Below are 20,397 nucleotides of genomic sequence, written 5' to 3' on the forward strand. Positions count from 1 at the left end.
GCAGTATTACCTTATGTTTCAAATGTTTAAGGAAGCTTATTAATTAGTAATTCTTCTACACCTAAATGTTAGTTACCAAATGCCACTTGAGTCTCTAAGGGTATTTCCAAAGTCCCCACAAAGTAAAATACACCAGTTCTTAATACTGCCAGGAGCTTTTCACATTTGCTTCTGGCTTTGTGAGTATGTTCCAGATGATGATATCTTCCAGGTTCTAAAGTCATGGGCATGTTATTACTGTTAGTTAACTGTAAGCCAATTGATTATATTGAGTACATTTTTATAAACTTGTGTTTACCTGTGCATAACCAGATGATTAAATTTCCAAGAGATTCATTTTAAATCATGGGATGTGGGCCTGGCTGAGGGCAAGATATGTAACATGCCCAGTGTTACACACTGAGGAACTTGAGATGGGAGGGATAGATTCCTATATTATTTTTTAAAGATCTTATTTACTTATTCATGAGAAACAGGGAGAGAGAGAGAGAGAGAGAGAGAGAGAGAGGCAGAAGCAGAGGGAGAAGCAGGGTCCATGCAAGGATTACGACGTGGGACCCGATCCTAGACTCCGGGATCGCCCTGAGCCAAAGGCAGACACTCAACCGCTGAGCCACCCAGGCGTCCCAGATTCCTATATTCTTTGGAGATAATATTTTAACATATGTGACAAAGCAGTAAATAGTTCTCACCTATAGCATGAAGAAAAATGTTTTTGCAATCACCTCTTCAGAAAAAAAAAAGTGTTCTGAAAATTATATACTTGACTATTAGCAGTATAAATTTGCAAAGTGGTAACTTATAAAAATTGACTTGATAAGCACTATGAGGAAAACATCATCCTCTCAAATATCTCACCAACAGTTCGCTGATCCTTGAAATTTACTCAGTGGGAAAATGCTATTTTATTGCACAATTAGCAAGAAAAACTCATATGCAAATCCCCTGGGTATAGATAAACTAAATATTTATATACAACTAAGTTCGTATAATGTGCAAAATGGTTGATAGATATTTCCTGAGATCAAATCAAGCTAGAAAGTAAAATCCATTTTTAATATCCAAAAGATCAGCTTGCCATGGCAAGGACTTTTTCCTAGACTCCAGCAACTGCTGAAAACCAAGAATAACTCGGCGACCTACCACACTCACCCATGGTAACCTTCCCGTGAAGTTAGTTTCCAGTTGTTCTCTCTACTTTTCTATCATCAAGTGCTCTAGCAAAAGTCTCTTCCCAGAACATGTGGTTCAGTAGCTCTGAGATAACACGAGATAGTGTTACACTGCACGCACCACAAACGTCACTTAGGACAAAAATCACACATCTTACCTCGACTGCCAAATGAGTAACCTCAATTCTCTATTTTAGATAGTCCAAGCATAATTAAAGGATGAAAAGAAAAAAAAAACCCACAATTGTAAAGTAGTTTTGCAGCACTGACATTAACGATATAGAATGAAGAGAAATAATCTCTCTCTTTTTTTGAGATTTCATTAATTCATTTGAGAGAGGAAGACAATGAACAGTGGAGAGGAACAAGGGGAGAGGGAGAAGCAGGCTCCTCGTACCATGAAATAATGCCTCCTGAGTGATGTTATAACTTCAGAAACAGTATTCCTGATTCACCATAACCTTTATCACAAATAGTTTAAGGAAATTGCCATTACCCCCATAGAGAAATGAAGAAATTGAGGCCCAGGTAAGTTTTCTTTTCTTTCTTTTTTTTTTTTTTTTTGTAAGTTTTCTTTTGTAGCAAACTTAGTTTCTGGTTACCAGAGCCAAAGCATGATTGTGTGTGTGTGTAAAAGTGGTGCCTGTACATGTCATTATATATGTATATTTGTCTCACACAAGTGCAGTCACTTCATATAAACAATATATACACCAGATCTGCATAGATATAAATCATAGATATACTCAGAGACATACATTAGACAAGGTCCATAACTTGGAATTTTTAATGAACTCAAATATATATGTGTATCTAGTGATACCAGTTTTATAATATAGTCACATCTTCAATTACATTCAGTGGACCTGAAATAATTTATAATATGTAAAAGTACTCTTTCATTTGATCTAGAGTATTTGTGTCATCTAATATGTTAATAACTTTAAATTATCTAATTGAATCATATTATTAACTTCTTAGCAGTACACAAAATAATAACAGCAATTTCTTTTTTATTGTGCAGGCATTCTAGTGGAAATTTGTTTACATTTTGCGATATTTGGATAGGCAATAATGTCTCCTTCTGAATTATGAGTCTATATTTTAAAGGAGAACATTATTTTAATTATAGAAACTCAAATGGAATATAAAGGCTAGCATTGTAATTTTATTTTAATGATCTCAATTTAAAGAAATACAGCTATCATCTTCTTAATGCTAGTAAGATTTCAATCACTGTGCTTCCCAGTACAAAAGCATTCAAATCTAAAATGCTTTTCTTTCCATGGAGAGAAGGAAAGATCACTAGAACAAGGGTAAGAGTGACCAAACCAAACAACTTTTAGGGAGAATGAGCACCTTCAGTTCTCATTTGACCAACCTACGAAATCCAGCCTTGTACATGTTCACAAAATCAAGCATCTACACAGTTTCATTGAGAGGCTACACCTCTGTCCCCACCAAGGTAAAGTCCTCTTCCAGGTGTCAAAGTGCCTAAAAGTACACATGAGAAATGCATTCCTTTGAAAAAAAGAAAAATCCACTCTTTTCCAAATGACATATGCTCCAAAAATGTATATATTTCCTGAATGTGTGTATTTCCTGAATACACTATATTGTCACCAGCATTTCGACATAAATTAACATATTATTTTGTTCTCTCAGGCACATGACTCGGATCGACATAAAGTTGCCTAGAGTCCAGAGAGAAAAGTGGAAGTGGGAAGAAAGAAAAGATATACATGAGAGAAGATGTGTTTTCATTGCATGTGACAAAAATCACAATAGCAGTGATTTAAGCAAAAGTGAAATGAATTATAAGGCAGTAGAGTACCTCACAGATCATCAGGACAGTATAACCAAGCCGTAGGAAGAACCCAAGTAAGGGATTCAGTGACAACACTATTTTGCCATCCTCCACCACTGCTAAATTCTAGTCATTTGCTTTATTATTCTCTCTCTGAAGACCCGTCATGTGGTTCACATCGCAGAAAAGTCAACAGCAGAGAGCGTCTAGTGTTACATCTTACACACTCTGCTCATACAGCGTCAGCCTCCAGAAAGCCTGCGTGGCCCTGCCTCTGTCTCAAGGCCTAACTCTGTTAGGGGAGAATTAGGCTTCCTCTTGAACGCGGAATCCAACTTCGGCCAGCTACGTATACGTGTACTTAGCTCCAGTGCAAAACTAATATATTTTTCCAGTAATGAATATCATAGAATCTCAGAAAATTAAAGCTAGAAGTTTATGTAAGCTCCTCTAATCCAATCTCAGCACTAAAAAGAAATGAGCTATCAAGACATAAAAATATATGGAGAAATCTTAATGCATATTATGAAGTAAAAAAAGCCAGTCTTAAAAGGCTACATATTATATGATTCCAACTATATGACATGACAAAAAAAAAAAAAAAAAGGAAAAAACTATGGAGACAGTAAAATGAATCGTTGCCAAGGTTTTGGAGAGGGGAAAGATGAATAAGTAGATCACAGGCGATTTTTACAGCCGTGATAATATTGTGTATGACACTCTAATGGACACATATCATTATATATTTGCCCCATGGACTGTGTAACACCAAAGTGAATCTTAATGCAAACTACAGACTATGAGTAGTTATATGTTGATGGTGGTTCATCAATTGTACCAAAATATATCACTCTGGTGGGGGATGTTAATAATGGGGGAAGTTATGTATGTGTGGGTGGGGGGGATATATGGGAGCTCTGTACTTTCCAGACAATTTTTCTGTGAACTTAAAACTGCTCTAAAAAAAAACAAAGCCTTAAAATATAAAATTTTTAAAAATATAAATTCTACTATAAAAAGAAAAAATAAGGATGCCTGGGTGACTTAGTGGTTGAGCGTATGCCTCAGGGTGTGATCCAGGGGTCCTGGGATCGAATCCCACATTGGGATCCCTGCAGGAAGCCTGCTTCTCCCTCTACCTATGTCTCTGCCTCTCTCTCTCTCTCTCTCTCTCTCTCTCTGTCTCTCATGAATAAATAAATATATCTTTTAAAAAAGGAAAAAATATATTTACATTTCTATCAAGAATTATCGGACTGTATTTGTCCATATACTTCACAACACTGACAACAATCACTTTGTATTTTTTGGCAAGTAAACATAGCATTTGGTTTTGAATTTGTATTAATTCAAATGAACGTTAGATGGAAAATTCCTTATTATTATCGGGGTCCCTCAATTTCACTGACTTGCTAGGACTCACAAGGACTCAGGAAAGCTGTTATATTCAGGATTATGGTTTATTGCAGAGAAAGTATACAGATTAAAATCAGCAAAGGAAAAGGGTACATAGAGCAGAGTCGAGGAAAGACAAGGCACAAGTTTCCAGTTGTCCTTTCCTAGTGGAATTATATGGACAGGACTTAATTCTGCTGCCAATAATGTGCAACCTACAGAGTAGGACCAGCCAAGACTCATCTGAGTCTTATCTCCAGCATTTTTACTGGGGGTAAGGGTTGGACCATATAGGCACAGAGCACTGACTCTTCTGACTTCATCTCTAGCTCCTCCAGAGGCCAAACTGATACAAATTGGCCCAAGGACTCCTCATAAATCACATTGTTAGTATAAACCATCTGAAGCAGCCCAAGGACCCCAGGATTACAAATATACTCTTATCAAACATCCTGCAAAAGTTGAGAGATCATCTCTCAGGAGCTGACTACAGGGCAGTCCTTTCTTTGGCATGTGCAGGATTTTTGTAGCCTTAACCTACTGAGTCAATTCTATTGTACAAGGCCCCCTCTTCAATCCTTGGCCTGCACAGATGGAAATTTTTATATAGTTCAATATTAATACTGAAACACTTATCTAGAATTCATTGAGATCCTTCATATCTAGCATTTTTGTACTAATGGTCAGCATAAACTAGCAAGTTAATACTACACGTAGACAAAAACAAAAATTGAAGCTACCTCAATTAGTAGTTATAGTTGGGAGGAAACTGAACTCAAAATTTCTAGCCATGAATCCATGCTCTGAAAGTTGCCTATATTCATGAGCTTTGGACATTTTTATCCTTGAAAAATGGTCCTCCAGCTGGAATGGATCCATAACTTTGATCTCCCAACACAGAATTGTGCCAGATGCACAGCCAAGGCAGCTGTGGGCACTGGCAGCTGTGCAATGAGAAGCCTGTAAAAAGTCAGATCCAACAGGGACTTTGCTCTGCCCAGCATGCACCTGGGCTACCCTACCCCCTGAGGAAATAGCAGTACCCAAACCCATTATAGTCACTCTGTAGCAAGAAAATCAGATCAATGACACTTGTCATAGGGGCTCCCAGACGGGCAGGTCGAGACTGTTCTCTGTGCAAAAGTACCCCAACAAAGGGAAAAGATAGACTGAATTCTAGCCTGTACCCTACCTACTAAACCTTGAGTGCTGGCATCTGTGGCAACTCCCTGGAAGAAGGGTCACCTTTTTCTAACCCTCACAAGGTACCATGTGGACAAATGATGACCCCTGGTGGAGAAAGGCACCCTCTTAGTTTCTTCAAGTTGGCCAGATGAGAGGAAGACAATGTCCCTCCTTGACCCAGATAGCATCCTTGTAGAAGACATGAGAGGTGGGAGTTAAACTTTGCTTAGATGTGAGAAGCAAACTAATAAACTAATGTTAAATTTGTGCTAAAAGCAGTAACAGAATTCTCAGGTTTTTTCCTCAAATTTTCCATTCTGTGTAACAATACTCAAGTTTCTGCTAATACTCTAATGCCAATGGGTCCATTAATCTAAGAAAGAGCGACAAAGTTGTCAGAATTTGGAGGAAACATCACACTTAATGCCAAATTAACAAGACTCTTAATGTCACCTTAGCGCAATCATCTTACATGGCAAAACGTTTATGATCGATTTCAATCCACAGAAGTTTCTTGATGGGGGTCCTATCAGTGTGGGTTGAAGTATTCGTGATGTCCAACTGAAGCAACATCTTTGTGTGTTCTCCTTGCTGTTTTTCAAAGTGGTAATTATACTGACATTGTAATATAATTTCTACAAACATGATACAACTTCATAATCATGCTGTGTCCATGCACATTAATTTTACTTTGTCCTGTTAATGGCCTAGTTCCCCTAGGATCATATTTTGCATTTCATTTTGTGTTCTTCCATGAAAATTCAACTGTTTCAAAATCTGAATCCCTCCAGAAATATTTTTCAAAGCACAATTATTTTAGAGCTATTTTAATTTTGGTAAATTTGTGATATATGATTTTAAAATAGATAATATAAAGCACTTTCTGCATTATCTTATGTTTTGAATAATTGCAACTGCATACAGATTTTTTAATATTTAAAATTGAATTTGCCTGTATTCTCATTGAATAATTATCAGTTAAAAATTCCATAACTATCTAACACATTTTCAATAATTTATAACCTACTGAAAAAATATTTGAAGTTTATAATTGTGAGATAAGGCCAAATAAAACAATCAGGATAAATACACAGAAGAAAATAATGCTAAGACTGTACCAAGGTCTGTGCTTAGTGTATTCCATTTCTTTTCTTCTTTAGTTCTCACAACCATATTATGCATTGAGCATTAGTCTCCCCATTTTAGGAAATGGAAACTAGGGCTCAAGGAGTGTTAAGTGATGTACTCAGGATCATGTGACCCGAATATTCTAGAAGCAAGGCCCCCATAAAGGTCTCTTTAGTTCTAATCTTTGCTCCTTGAAACATGGCATCATGCCACCTCAGAAAAAAAAATATCTAAAACAGGGTTTTTAATTTCTTTACATACAATATAGTATTTGTGTCCTTTTTTAGAGTCATTGGAAATTTTTAAATACATCTATAAACCTGACTAACATAAAATGAAAATTATCATTCCTCAAACCATCTACAACAGAATGATCTGACTGTGGTATTCAAAGTGTAGACACTGGGACGCCCAGGTGGCTCACTAGTTTGGCACCTGCCTTCGGCCCAGGACGTGATCCTGGAGACCCTGGATCGAGTCCCACATCACATCGGGCTCCCAGCCTGGAGCCTGCTTCTCCCTCTGCCTGTGTCTCTGCCCCTCTCTGTGTCTCTCATGAATAAATAAATAAAATCTTAAAAAAATAATAAAGTGTAGGCACTGAGGTTCAACTCCAGAGGTATGAAATCTCTCTATTTCTTATCTGGGGATGGGGTGGGGAGGAAGAGGGGAGAAGTGTATGTGATTCTAAAACTGTTTCTCTACATGACTCTTGAGTGTCAAATTTTGAGACACATTGTAAATCACAGTCTAACAGCTTGAAAGAGATTCCATTGCCATGTGTCTTTTATATAAAATTCAACAAGACCCATGTGCTATAACACTTCTAGTTTTGTCAGGCTCTTTATCTCAATGTTGATAAATTCCAATCCCTTATCAGACTTTATTATGTTATCAACATTTTGGCTTTGATTTTATGGCGATTTGCTTGTTTCTTGCTACTATGAGAGCAATGTCTATTCCTCCTTTTGCTTTTCTCTTTTTATTCTTCCCTTCTCCCTCTTTTCTCCTTTTCAATGTTAATGGACAAGCAGGTCAGCTGAAATTCTTCCTCTAGTTTATTTGTGCTGATCTCTGAAATGTCCATTTATTTCTTCTTTTCCTCAGAAATGAGTGCAATGAGTACCAGTCACAAATGATTTTTTCACATTTAGCTACTGATTTAGTCTAGAATGGATTTTATATCACAGAGCCATAATCATCATCCTTATTATTGTGATTATTAGTCCTACTTAAAAAGTAAACACTAATAATTCATAATACCACTAACATAATATTTCATTATTATTGCCTTTAGCATTAGTATTAATAATTAAATATCACAGGATAAAGTAAGAGACACTGTTTTTTTAACTATATATTTGCACACACACACACATAAAAAAACTGACATTCACAATGTTCTAACTGAAACATTTTATAGAACCAGATAAAATTTCTTTTACATCCCTGAGTATGCAAAAAAACCCACCGAGCACTGAGCCTCAGCACTTTCCCTCCATGAGAATAAGTCTCATGCCCCACCTGCTATTTTAATACCGGTGGGAGAGCACAATCTAATCAGACTCAGACAGCTTCAGCTGAGTTATCCAAGCTAAGGGCATAACATTAAATCATAATTCAGTGAAGGCATATCTGTGGGGGGCAGAGATAACACAGTCCATTTACTTTGCTTTGCGATGATCCAACTTGATATGATGATAGAATTTGAATCTAGGAAAATGAAAAGGCAGTGTGTCCTTTCCCCCTAGTCTCTCAAATATCAGCTCCTTTATATAATCCATTGATAAATGTTAGGTCACTTCAAACTCTGATTTAATTTTTCAAGTCTTTATAGTGCAGTATTTTTATCTTCTGGAATAATGTGCATAGATATTAAATAATAGTGCAGATTCTAGGTATATGGAGATAACTTAGTAGTCATTCTGTTTGAGAGTAAGCATGACACCTTCAGGTCAATCAGATTCGGTGATGTTAATGACAATGTGATTATAGAGCTACAAACGCACCAATTCCAAAAAGATTCCAAAAAGGTATTTCTGAATCTTCACACTTGATTTCTTTTCTTGACACATTCCCATATATTTACTCTGCCAAAAGTACCCTCAGCACTCAAGATAATTGTCACTTTGGAGTTTTGATTTTGTAACTAAAATGTCACTACATGAAAATCTTTCCTCCTGTAGAAACTCCACCCCTCTCCAGGGAGAAACATCTTGAACACCATGGGAGTTCAGAACAAGAATTCAGTACACTGGGGTTCAAAGTCATTATTATGGTTTCTTGGACAATATGAAATCCACATCAGCTATCCCTGGGATTCAGGAACATAATTCTCTGAATCTGTCCCTTCTACCTGAAATCTTCCTTTCCTTAACATGACTCCCTTAACATCCTCTCTGCATGTGACATTTGCCCCCATTTCTCAGCCCTGCACCGGGATGTCTCAGATCATCTCAACTGTGATCTAACCTCATTTATCTCTCCTGTGCTACCATCTACTCTAACTGTAATCTTTCTTCTCTGAAATAGGTCTCATATCTACCTTTTTGTTTCACATAACTAGTAGCTTTTATAAAGTCTAAAGCTTACTCCAATCAGCAAAGAAACTATATACTAAGTGAAGTAAATGCAGAGTACTTTAAAAACATGAAGGCCTATGAATCCTGTAGTTCAGTAAACCAAATGCAGACACACACAGACACACTGAATTTAAAAGAAAAAAAAAAAAGGACAAGGAGGAGGAGAAGGAAGAGAAAGAGGAGGAGGAGGAGGAGGAGGAGGAGGAGGAAGAAGAGGAGGAGAAAAGAAAAGAAGGGAGGGGAGGGGGAGGGGAAGGGAGGGGAGAGGGAAAAAAGCGAATTAGAGATTTCTGCTTTTATAACAATGGAGACCAGAGAGAATTGACTGATAAACCCTATTAACATCTTTCAATAATTTAAAAAAATAGTGAGATCTTGGTAAAGAAAAAAAAAATCTAGGTCATGTATGCTAGTTATTTCCTTGTTAAAACTCCAGCATACCCATAGAAATCAGTTGAGTTTTAAAACAAATGAAAGGGTTATCAGAAAATTATCTTTACCTAGGCACAAAGCAAAGGAAATTAAAGAACATTTTCACAAAAGGTATACCCAAGTTTCATTAGTCTTCAGATTTTTCATTTCTATTTTTCATGCGATTAATGGATACACACTTTGTTTTGTAAGTGCCACAAGAGGATTCAACTTTTCAATTGAAAAGTGGAATAAACCTCTAGACACAGTATCCTTTGCCCTAAAATTTATCTTGAAATAAACTAGACACCAATTCAACTCAGTGTATGAAAGCAGATTCACAGAACTGCTTGGTCTTGGTTTCTAAAGAGCTAGAATCAAAATTTTCTCCTTCCACTGGTAAACCATATGCTGTCAAGCCAAAGAAATCAACTATAGCAGGTTCTATCTCTTTGTGCAAAAGGAATGATGGTCATCTGTTTTAATTTTATGGGAAAGCATAATATCTGTACATAATCAGGGACTCAGTAAATGGTTTCTAGAAACTGAATATATCATCATTTAAGGCACCTCTTACAAATTTCTGGCTTGATTTTAAATGGAATACTATATATAAATATATATATATTTTTAATTTCAAATGACCATGCTTTATTGTTCTTCATCTTTAGTAAGTTTCTAAGGAGACTTGAGAACTGCTGATAATATTTGACAAGAAATTGTATTGTGGCTATGCTATGGTTATGGAATGGTGGTTTTTAATTTACAGACATTACGCAAATTAAACAGTAACATCTTTGCTCCTTTAAAGAATCCCAGTGAGATTGCATAGTTCTGAATATAAGGATATTATCATAATTGTTGCTATTGCTGTCAAGAGTTTAAAATTATTATTATTATTATTTTTGCCTCCACAAATTAGGAAACTCCACGTACAGTGCTCAAGAGTACAGATGCTGAGACAGATGGCTATGTTCAAACCCTGGCTCTGCTGCATATTTGCTGTGGGACATTGTGCCATTCATTCACATATCTATTTCTCCATTTTTCCTTTGTACCATGGATGATAATAGTACATTCCTCAAGAGACTGATAGAATGGTTCACTTTTACTAATAATTATAAAGTGCTCAAACCGTGCCTGGAATATTGCCATAAAAGTGTTAGATATGTAAATTTGGGCAGCCCGGGTGGTTCAGTGGTTTAGCTCCATCTTCAGCCCAGGTTGTGATCCTGGAGACCCCGGGATCGAGTCCCACGTCGGGCTCCCTGAATGGAGCCTGCTTCTCCCTCTGCCTGTGTCTCTGCCTCCCTCTCTCTCTGTCTGTCTCTCATGGATAAATAAATAAAATAGTTTTAAAAAGAAGTGTTAGATATGTAAATTCAATATTACTCTTGCATTTTACAGTCAGTGTCTGTTTCAGTTAACCATGTTTTAAACATATCTTTCACATGCTACTTTCTTGCATCTCTGATTTTCAAGTTAGGAGAACTTTCCTTAAAACTTTTAGATTTTTAGATAGGGTACATTAGGAGTAAACTGTTTTTGTTTACTAAAAATGTCATTCATCTTCCTTCCTTATGTGCTATACTTTTGCATATAGAATATAGTTTATATTCCCTGAAAACACAAATGATATTCTCAGGTCTCAGTGCTTCAACTTTTATTGTTAAAATTTTGTCAATCTAATTGCTCTTCTTTGGATATCTTTTCTCTCTCTCTCTGTCTTTCACACACATACGTTTTATTTTTCTTTTGTTGGCTCTTTTGATTTGTTTTTTGATATTTTGAAGTTTCAATACCATTTAGCCAAGGGTGGATTATATTCCTTTACTCTGTTGGGAATCTATTGTGTTCCTGAGGTCTAGGCCCTGGCCTGACGGCGGAGCTAAACCACTGAGCTACCCGGGCTGCCTGATTGATGACATTTTTAATTCTGGAAAATCAACAGTGTTTTCTCTTCAAATCCTAAATCTTTCCAAGTTTTTTCATTTTCTCCTGCTATAAATTTTGGTAGAGCCCCCTTTAATTTCATATTTTCTCTTTTTTTCTTAGTTGAAATAATCTGAATAATTAAAATCATTCTTTAAAAATTTTAATATTATTTAATAATTTGGAATTTCTTTACATATAGTTATTCCATTTCACTATCTTTCTGTTACACTGTATATAATCTGCTACTCAATCTTTCTATTTGGTTTCAAATTTTAATATGTTTTTATTCCTAGAAGTTTCTATTCAATTATTTCTTAAATCTACTTCATCATCACTTATGGCCTTTTGTTTATTCATTACACTTTAAGCTTCCCTTTTCATTTCCTCAAACAATGTCTATGCTATATCCTTAAATTATCTTATATCCTGTGTGTAATAATTCCAAAATTTGAATAAATTTTCTATCATTTCTCCTGGCTTTTATTTTTCCCCTTTGGTGTAATATCTATTTATTGACTATTGGTCTTGGGATCTTTGGCTATGAAAATTATGAGACCTGCATTAAAGATGAATTCTCCCAGAGATTTTTGTTTGCTCTTGTAGGTCATCTAGAGGTATTTTCAACCCTCTTTATTCACTTCCAAAGTGAATAAAATAATTTCTTCATTTAAATTGATTTTTTAAAAAAAATAAATTCTCTCAGTGGGATTTTTAAAACCCTGTAGATAGTATGAATTCAGAACAGAAGCCTCTAGATGAGCCAAGGTTTTAGATTGCCACGAGTGATAAATTTCATCTATTTAGTACCTCCTGCCTTATGGCAAAATATAAACAAAGAAGACTCCAGCTTTATGTAGGGGTTTCATATTATAGTTTCCCTCAAGCAGGTATTGGGCTTTATCATCTCTTTTCTAGACAGTGGGCAAAGTGGATCTCAGAAACAGAAGTGGACCTCCAAGTATAGAAATGCAATCTCAGAAAACACAAGAAATCTTCAGGACAGAAGCAGGTTTTGAAACTCAACTTTTTTCTCATTTTCATTCACTTTACCTACTTCCCTATCCAATGGTTCTCTTGGGCAGGCAGTGGTGGTGATTTCACAAACACAAAAATCTAAGTTAAGAAAGCTTCTCAGGCTGCCTGAAAGAGCCATAGTTTCTAAATTAGGTGTGAAAATAGAAGTCTTGTTGTCTAAGAAAACTTCAATCAGTACACATTAGTTCAATCTGATATGAGGCATGATTGAAAAACAGACAGATGGAACCCTGTTCACAGCCCAGAACTCACTCTGTTCCCATCTGATTCCATTTGATGAAAGGATATGCTTTGGCTCTGTAAACTACCTGTTAAGAATTATTTTCAACTTATTTGAAAACTGGTCAGACTGAACCTATATGAGATCTCTCTCACACTAAGCTCCACAGTATAAAATGACACCCTGAGAAAAAGATCGACATTCTCCTTTCTTCATCAGTTTGATGCCTGCCATCCTTCACAACCATTCAAAACTCATTTCATTCAAATAAGACTAAATGATCTATTTTTAAACCTAGATCTCTTGTATATAAAGTTTTAACTGTTTTATTTGAAGGTTGATTTATTTATTTGAGAAAGAAAGAGAGAGAGAGAGACTGAGCAGGGGAGAGAGGAAGAGGGAAAGAGAGTCCTAAGCTGAGCAGAAAGCGCATCATGGGGCTTGATCTCACAACCCTGAGATCATGACCTGAGCCAAAACCAAGAGTGAATTGCTGAACTGACTTGGCCACCCAGGCACCCCAAAGTATTAACTATTTTTTAAATCATGCCTTCTTAGACTGTCTCTGCATGTCTATGAACTAGCCCTATTCTGATTTTAACTTCTCTGAAGGTAAAGAAAAAAAAGTTTGTCTTTTCTATTAATTTATGATGTCTGGTATTGCACACATATTCAATAGACATTCAATAAACATCGTTGACCAATAGTACAGATGTAAATCAAACCACATATTGTTTTATTTATCTCAATATCTACTCAGATATGTACTAGAATACTTTGAAAAGTGACATGAATGTAGATAATTAAGATTCGAAAGTACACCACTTAAAATACTTAGTATTTTTCAACTGAATCTGATATTTTTCAATTGACATTCTAATTAAAATGAAAAAAAGAGTTAAAGTAAAAAGCTTACAAATTTTTAATTTATTTATTTATTAAAAATCTATTAATAATCACCTTAAACGTTATTTTCTTTTAACAGAATTTTTTCCAACTAAGTAGCTAAAATGATTTAATGAACCAATTCAAGTCCTATTTTTCATAAGCACTCCAAAGTGTATTTAAACTAATGTTACTATTATTCATGGTGATAAAAATAATAATCAGAAATACTCCTAAGATTTATTATAGTATGCATGGGGAATTATAAGTATTCCTGGATTAAGCAGTATAAGAGATGGAGAGGGGTGATAATGCCCAAGAGGTGGCCATTTGATGAAGGGACATCTATTCAAGCAGTGAGTGAACATTAAAGTGTTTCAGCAGCTTATGTTTCCTGAGGACCTATTACATGTTAGACATTTTACTAGGAATAATGTGCAAGAGACATTGGCCTAAAAGTGAAGAAGAGAAACTTTTTAAAGATTTATGTGGAATCTTTAATCTAAAAGTTAAGAAGAGAATTTTTTTAAAAGATTTATCAACCATTTGAAGAATGCTTTATTTATTTATTTATTTTTTTTTTTGAGGAATGCTTTAAAAGGAACTGGAGGGTCGACAAGATAAGATTGACATCAGATAAAAGTAACTAGACTGTTGTAATCTTTTCATTTAAAAAATAAATTAGTAGCAGACAAAATTGGTAAGAGACTCAGATTTGAGAAGTATTCCAAAACTAGAATGGATGGGGCTTACTGACTGATCAAAAATGGGTGAAGAACATGGATTTCTTTATGCTTGGGACAGGAATTATCACACAATGACATATGCTCTTCAATCTACCAAAAACGGGGTGATGTAAATTCTTGCAAAACAAAAGGATATATTCTCGCTGGGTTGAGATAGGCTCGCAATTTTCTATTTCTACTTTTTGTTAATAGGCTCTCAAGTGCAACCTAGTAAATAAAATGGATAATACATATTTAATAGTATGTTTCTCATATGCTTTCACATTTGTTTAAAATAAACTCAATTAAGTATTCAAATTTCTTTATTAAGATAAATTGCCAAATTGGGGATTATGCAAAAGAATTGCTATGTAACATCAACTATGATATTAAATTTATTTCCATATTTTGTTTTGTTTTCATAATATTGAAGAAAAATAATTCATGTAAAGAACTAAAAAGGGAACTGAATATGATAAGAGTATTGCTAAAATTTCACCTTGTATAAGTTCAACTGAGCAGCAACAATAAGATAATCTTTATTCTGAATTTTAAAGAAAAACAAATTTATGAGATTTAATATATTTTTGGTTTTGATATGCTAATATTAGATACATATTTGTGTTGTACTTACTACTGTTTTAAAAGGAATTTAATAGTTTGATCAATTAGATGTGGAGCTCCTGAAGAACCTATGTGGAAATCAGTGAGTCAGTGGAATAAGACTTAAAACAGAGATTAAGTCTCTTGTTTGTTAGAGATACAAAAAAGGGGTTCATTCTCTCTAAGGAAACCATGATTATTTGGTCAACAAGCCCCTGATCAGTGGCTCTACAGGGCAGAAGCACAAAAGACAAACAAAAATCATTTTGGTGGCCTCTACATTTGGTGTAAAGTATCTAAACTACAGTTTCTATTACAACAGTAAGTTTTGAAGAAGAAAGAAGATAATATCATTTATTTTTAAAAGGTGGGCACTTCTTTTTTCAGGATACAAGGAGATAGAGGAATATGTAACTAATAAAAATGCCACTGTAAACTCTAGCTTCTGATAATAGCAAAATACACTATATTGTACTACCTATCCAGCCAAAGATAATTGTAACATTAGGAAAAAATGTCTTAAACTGTTTTAAGGCCTTGGAAAGTTACCAAAAGCTGGAAGAAAATAATGGGATTTAACCCTTAAAATATGGAAAACATACTGGATGAGATCCTCATATATACAGTTTTTTTTCCCTGGGGGTATATCCAAGTTGGTTGTGAAAGTAGAGCTGAAGCAGGCAGCCAAAAACATGTTGAATTAAGAAGTGAGAAAAAAAAAGAAGAAGAAGGAGAAGAAGGAAGAAGAAAGAGAAGAAAGAAGAAAGAAGAAGAAGAAAGAAGAAAGAAGAAAGAAGAAAGAAGAAGAGAGGCACTAGATTTGAAGATGCCAGAGCAGCTAGTGGGGAAGGGACTCCTATAAGAAAAGAACCACAGAGGGGACAACCTATAAACATCAAAAGAATACTAAACATAATAGGAGCTGGACCACTTTGATATACATTTTGATCTCCTAATGGTTAAGATATTTTCATTGCTAACCCTATTGAGGTAGGCAAAAATTATAAGATGGCCTCTCCAATTCTCATTCTGTGATGTACACACCCTCTATATGATGGATTTTTTCCTCATGATTAGTCTTTTGTACAACTGAATTTAGTCACACAAACTTAAATCTGAGTCTAGAGGTCAGCGATGAAGTCGGAGACTCAAAGAGTGAAATGGATTTGATGCAAGATAAATTCTATGTTGTTGGCTTTGTAATGGAGCCACATGGAAAGGAATGCAGGTGGCCTCTAGGAGCTGAAAGTAACTCTGGATGGCAGCCATGACTAACTGAATCCTCACAACCCCATGAGTTTGGCACAAGACCCTGAACTACTGATGAGAACACATCTGGTCAATACCTCAATTTTAGCTTTCTGAGATGCTGAGCTGAGAACTAGCCATATTGTGCCAAAACTTCTGACCTATAGAACTGTAAGAAAATGAATGTATTGTTTGAAGCTACTAAAATTGTTGTAATTTGTTGCACAAGAGAAAACTAATATACCTGTATTCAAATAAAAAAGAAGTCAAGAGAGAATTGTCAAAATTGAAGGTCTGTAGTGAAATCCTGTAGCTAATATTGATGGACCACCACTCCACAAGATCAAATTTTTGTTTACTCAAGTGAAGCCATTGACAGAATGTGAAGAGAAAACTTGACTTTCAAAAATCAAGTATAGAAATTAAATATTTTCTGGGCATAGACAGAAGTGGAGAATTTGTAAAAATCAGCATAAAGTCTGGATTGTCATTATAGCTATTTTAAATTTTAGATTTTGCTAGGAGGAATAATATAACCTGGTGCAAATAATTTGAAAAATAAAAGAAAAAAGCGCATAGAGCTAAATAATATTAGTTCAACAGTGGTCTGTGAAAGAATGTTGGTTACTTCCAAAAGAGATACTTTCCTATCATGAGGTTTATATATTATATCCACAAGACTTTATAGGCATTTTATAATTAATAATCATTACACATACACCCAAACACCTACATATATGTACTCACACGTACAAAATTAAGAATCCCTTTTAATTTTTAATGACTTTTTATTTCACTAGCTTCAAAATAACTATGTGAAAGATTACATCATATTTTTATTGAATGGATGAACAATATTTTACTTAAATATATTTATATCAATGGATTTTAGTTTTTTCTAACCTTTACACTGTTAATGATGGTGATATATACCACACTGCAAAATAGTTTTTCAATTTTGGGGTAAATTTCCTCAAAATAGACATCCAGAAATGAAATAGTACATCAAAATATCTGAACACTTGTTTTTCAAAAGGGACTCACAAGTAATAATTTGTATTATTATTTCTACTAGAACAACAGTGGGCTAAAAATGCTCAAAAGAGAGTTCAACAGCTGACCACTGCAAAGGAGACAAGCTTTGTGCTATGATTCTTGCTAGTCATATGAAAAGCTAGAAAGATTAATACCACACACCTTTATGATGTTGTATTAATCTTTAGGACAGTATTAATAAAACTTTAAACATCCACAAGATCAAAGTGATTAGTTCGTACATTAATTTTCTGTTACAATAAAACTCATCATTTTTCAGAGGAAAGTAACAAAACCCAGAATTTTTAGATGCTCATATACAATACAATAAAAGAATTCCTGGCTGTCTGGGTGGCTCAGTCGGTTAAACACCCAACTCTTGATTTTTGGCTCAAGTCATGATATATGGTCATGGGACTGAGCCCCACATCATGCTCAGCAGGGAGTCTACTTAAGGATTCTCTCCCTCTCCCTTTGCCCCTCCCTCCACTCATGATCTCTCTCTCTCTCTTCTAATATCAATCAATCTATCTTTAAGAAAAAATAATTTATACACATGCAAAACTATTAGAAAATGACACAGTCACAATAAATAAATCAATAGATCAGGGCTGCCGGGGTAGCTGTCAGTTAAGCAACTGACTCTCTATTTTGACCCAGGTCATGATCTCAGGGTTGTGAGATCAAGCCTCACATTGGGCTCTGTGTTGGGCGTGGAGCCTGGTAAGGATTCTTTCTGTCTCCCTCTCCCTCTGCCCCAAACCACCCCCCACCCCCGAAAGAAAGAAAGAAAGAAAGAGAGAGAGAGAGAGAGAGAGAGAGAGAGAGAGAAAGAAAGAAAGAAAGAAAGAAAGAAAGAAAGAAAGAAAGAAAGAAAAGAAAAAATAGATTCAGAGATACACAAATGTTGGGTATAGCAAATGAGAATTTTAAAATAAATGTGAAAAATATATTTTTAAATATCTACAGAAGAACATTTATAGAATGAGAAAAATGATTGGAAGTTTTAGGAGAGCTATGATAATATTCCTAGAACTGAAAAAAATCCATTTATAGAATCAAAATTAATTAGGAATAATTGAGAGTAGATTAGATATAATAAAACAAAGCATTGGCAAATTTGAATGTTAGTCGAAAGTAAACAGGAAAAAAATACTAAAAAAAAAACCTTAAAAAATCTAGAATTCCATATCTATGGAAACTGTCCTTTTTTTGAAAATATAAGAATCATAAAGCAATTTTCTGATAAACAAAAACAGAATACATTTAACCTACAGAAAAATGCTCAGGGGTACTGTTTAGACTGAAGCGAAAAAGATTATTTTACAGATTCCAGGTATAAATGGAGGAAAGTTACCATGGAAACACCAAGTATAAGACAGCTGATAGGTCTATATTAGTATCAAGAAGATAGAGCTCAAGATGAGTTATATTGCCAAAGCTGAAGATCGTTCCATAATGATAGAAAGGGCAATTCATCAAGATCTAACAATTTTACATTCCTAAATACCTAATAATAATCTCAGAATGTATGAAACAAAAAGCAATACAAATAAAGAAATAGCAAGTATATAATCAATTTGACAACTGTAGCACCCCATTCTCAGTAATTGATAGAACAAGTACCCTCAAGTCAGCAAATATGTAGAAGATTTAAATAACACTATAAACCAACTTTAACAAAGTGTTATAACATATTCTATCTGATAACTACAGACGACACACTCTTCTCAAGTTCATGGATTGTTCACAATAGATCACATTCTGGGACATAAAACAATAAAATTCATAGGACTGAAATAGCATATTTTATAAGTATAAAAATCTTACATCAGAAATAAAAAGAAAAATATAAAGTCCAAATATTTAAATACTTATATGTAATAATATGCTTAAAAATAATATTGATAAGTCAAAGAATAAATTGCAAGGGAAATTTTAAAAATCATTTAAATGAAATAATAAAACAAAACAGCAAAATTTATGAGATGCTGCTATAACAGTAAGGGAAAATTAATAATTTTAAATAGTTGTATTAGGAAAAAGAAAAGGATTAACATCAATTATCTATTGGAGGAAAGGAATACTCCTCAGCTGATTTCTTGAGGCCAACATAACATTGGTTCCAAATATTATAAGTAGAGTAGATTATAAACCAATATAATCCATGAGCAAGATGCAAAAGATAAAAATCTTTAAAATATTATCAAATCAAACATGACAATATAATTAAAAATTAAAAGATTAATATGTTAACTACTAGTAAGTGTTATTCAGGAATGAAAGTTTGGTTCAACATTTAAAAATCAATGTAAGTTAGACATTAAGAAAAAAGAACCTCAATAATTACAGAAAAATCATCTGTCAAAATTCTACACTCACTCAGTAAAAACATTCTATAGAAAGAAACTTTCCCAAGCAACTGAAGAACATCAACCTACGGAAAATATATTAAATCTTGATATAATGAATAATTGTCTCCTAATATCAGGAAAAAAGTGAGGATATCCGTTTTTAACACATCTTCCCAGGGTTGTACTGTAGATATTAAAAAGTAGAAAAGACTAGAAAAATACATTAAAGGCAGCATAGAAAGGAAAATAGCTAGAAGTAAATTTGAAGAAAAATATGTAAGCTCTCTATACTTAAAAGCATAAAACACTGATCAGAGGAATTTTAAAAGACCAAAGTAAATGGAAGGATGTGGCTGTCATTGAGTGGAAGGCAATACAGCTTAGATGTCAATTCTCCAAATGTACCTATAAATTCAGTGGAATCACAGTTGGAGTCAAAGTGTTTTAGGGGTTTTTTGGTAGACATTTTCAACTTCATTCTCACATTTATATTAAAGTGAAAAAATCCTAGAATATCAGTTCCAAATGAGGTAGAGCAAAATCTCCCAACCCTTAAATGTGGGCTGCACTTACTAACTTCCTTCCAAAGAGCACTGTATAAAAGAGGGAGGAAAGAACAAATTTACAGTGGAGAAATCTGATAGTCATTCCCTCATCCAGGTGATCCAAGTCAGACT

The sequence above is a fragment of the Canis lupus genome, chromosome 31, assembly GCF_048164855.1.
Source record: "Canis lupus baileyi chromosome 31, mCanLup2.hap1, whole genome shotgun sequence".
Classification (NCBI taxonomy): domain Eukaryota; kingdom Metazoa; phylum Chordata; class Mammalia; order Carnivora; family Canidae; genus Canis; species Canis lupus.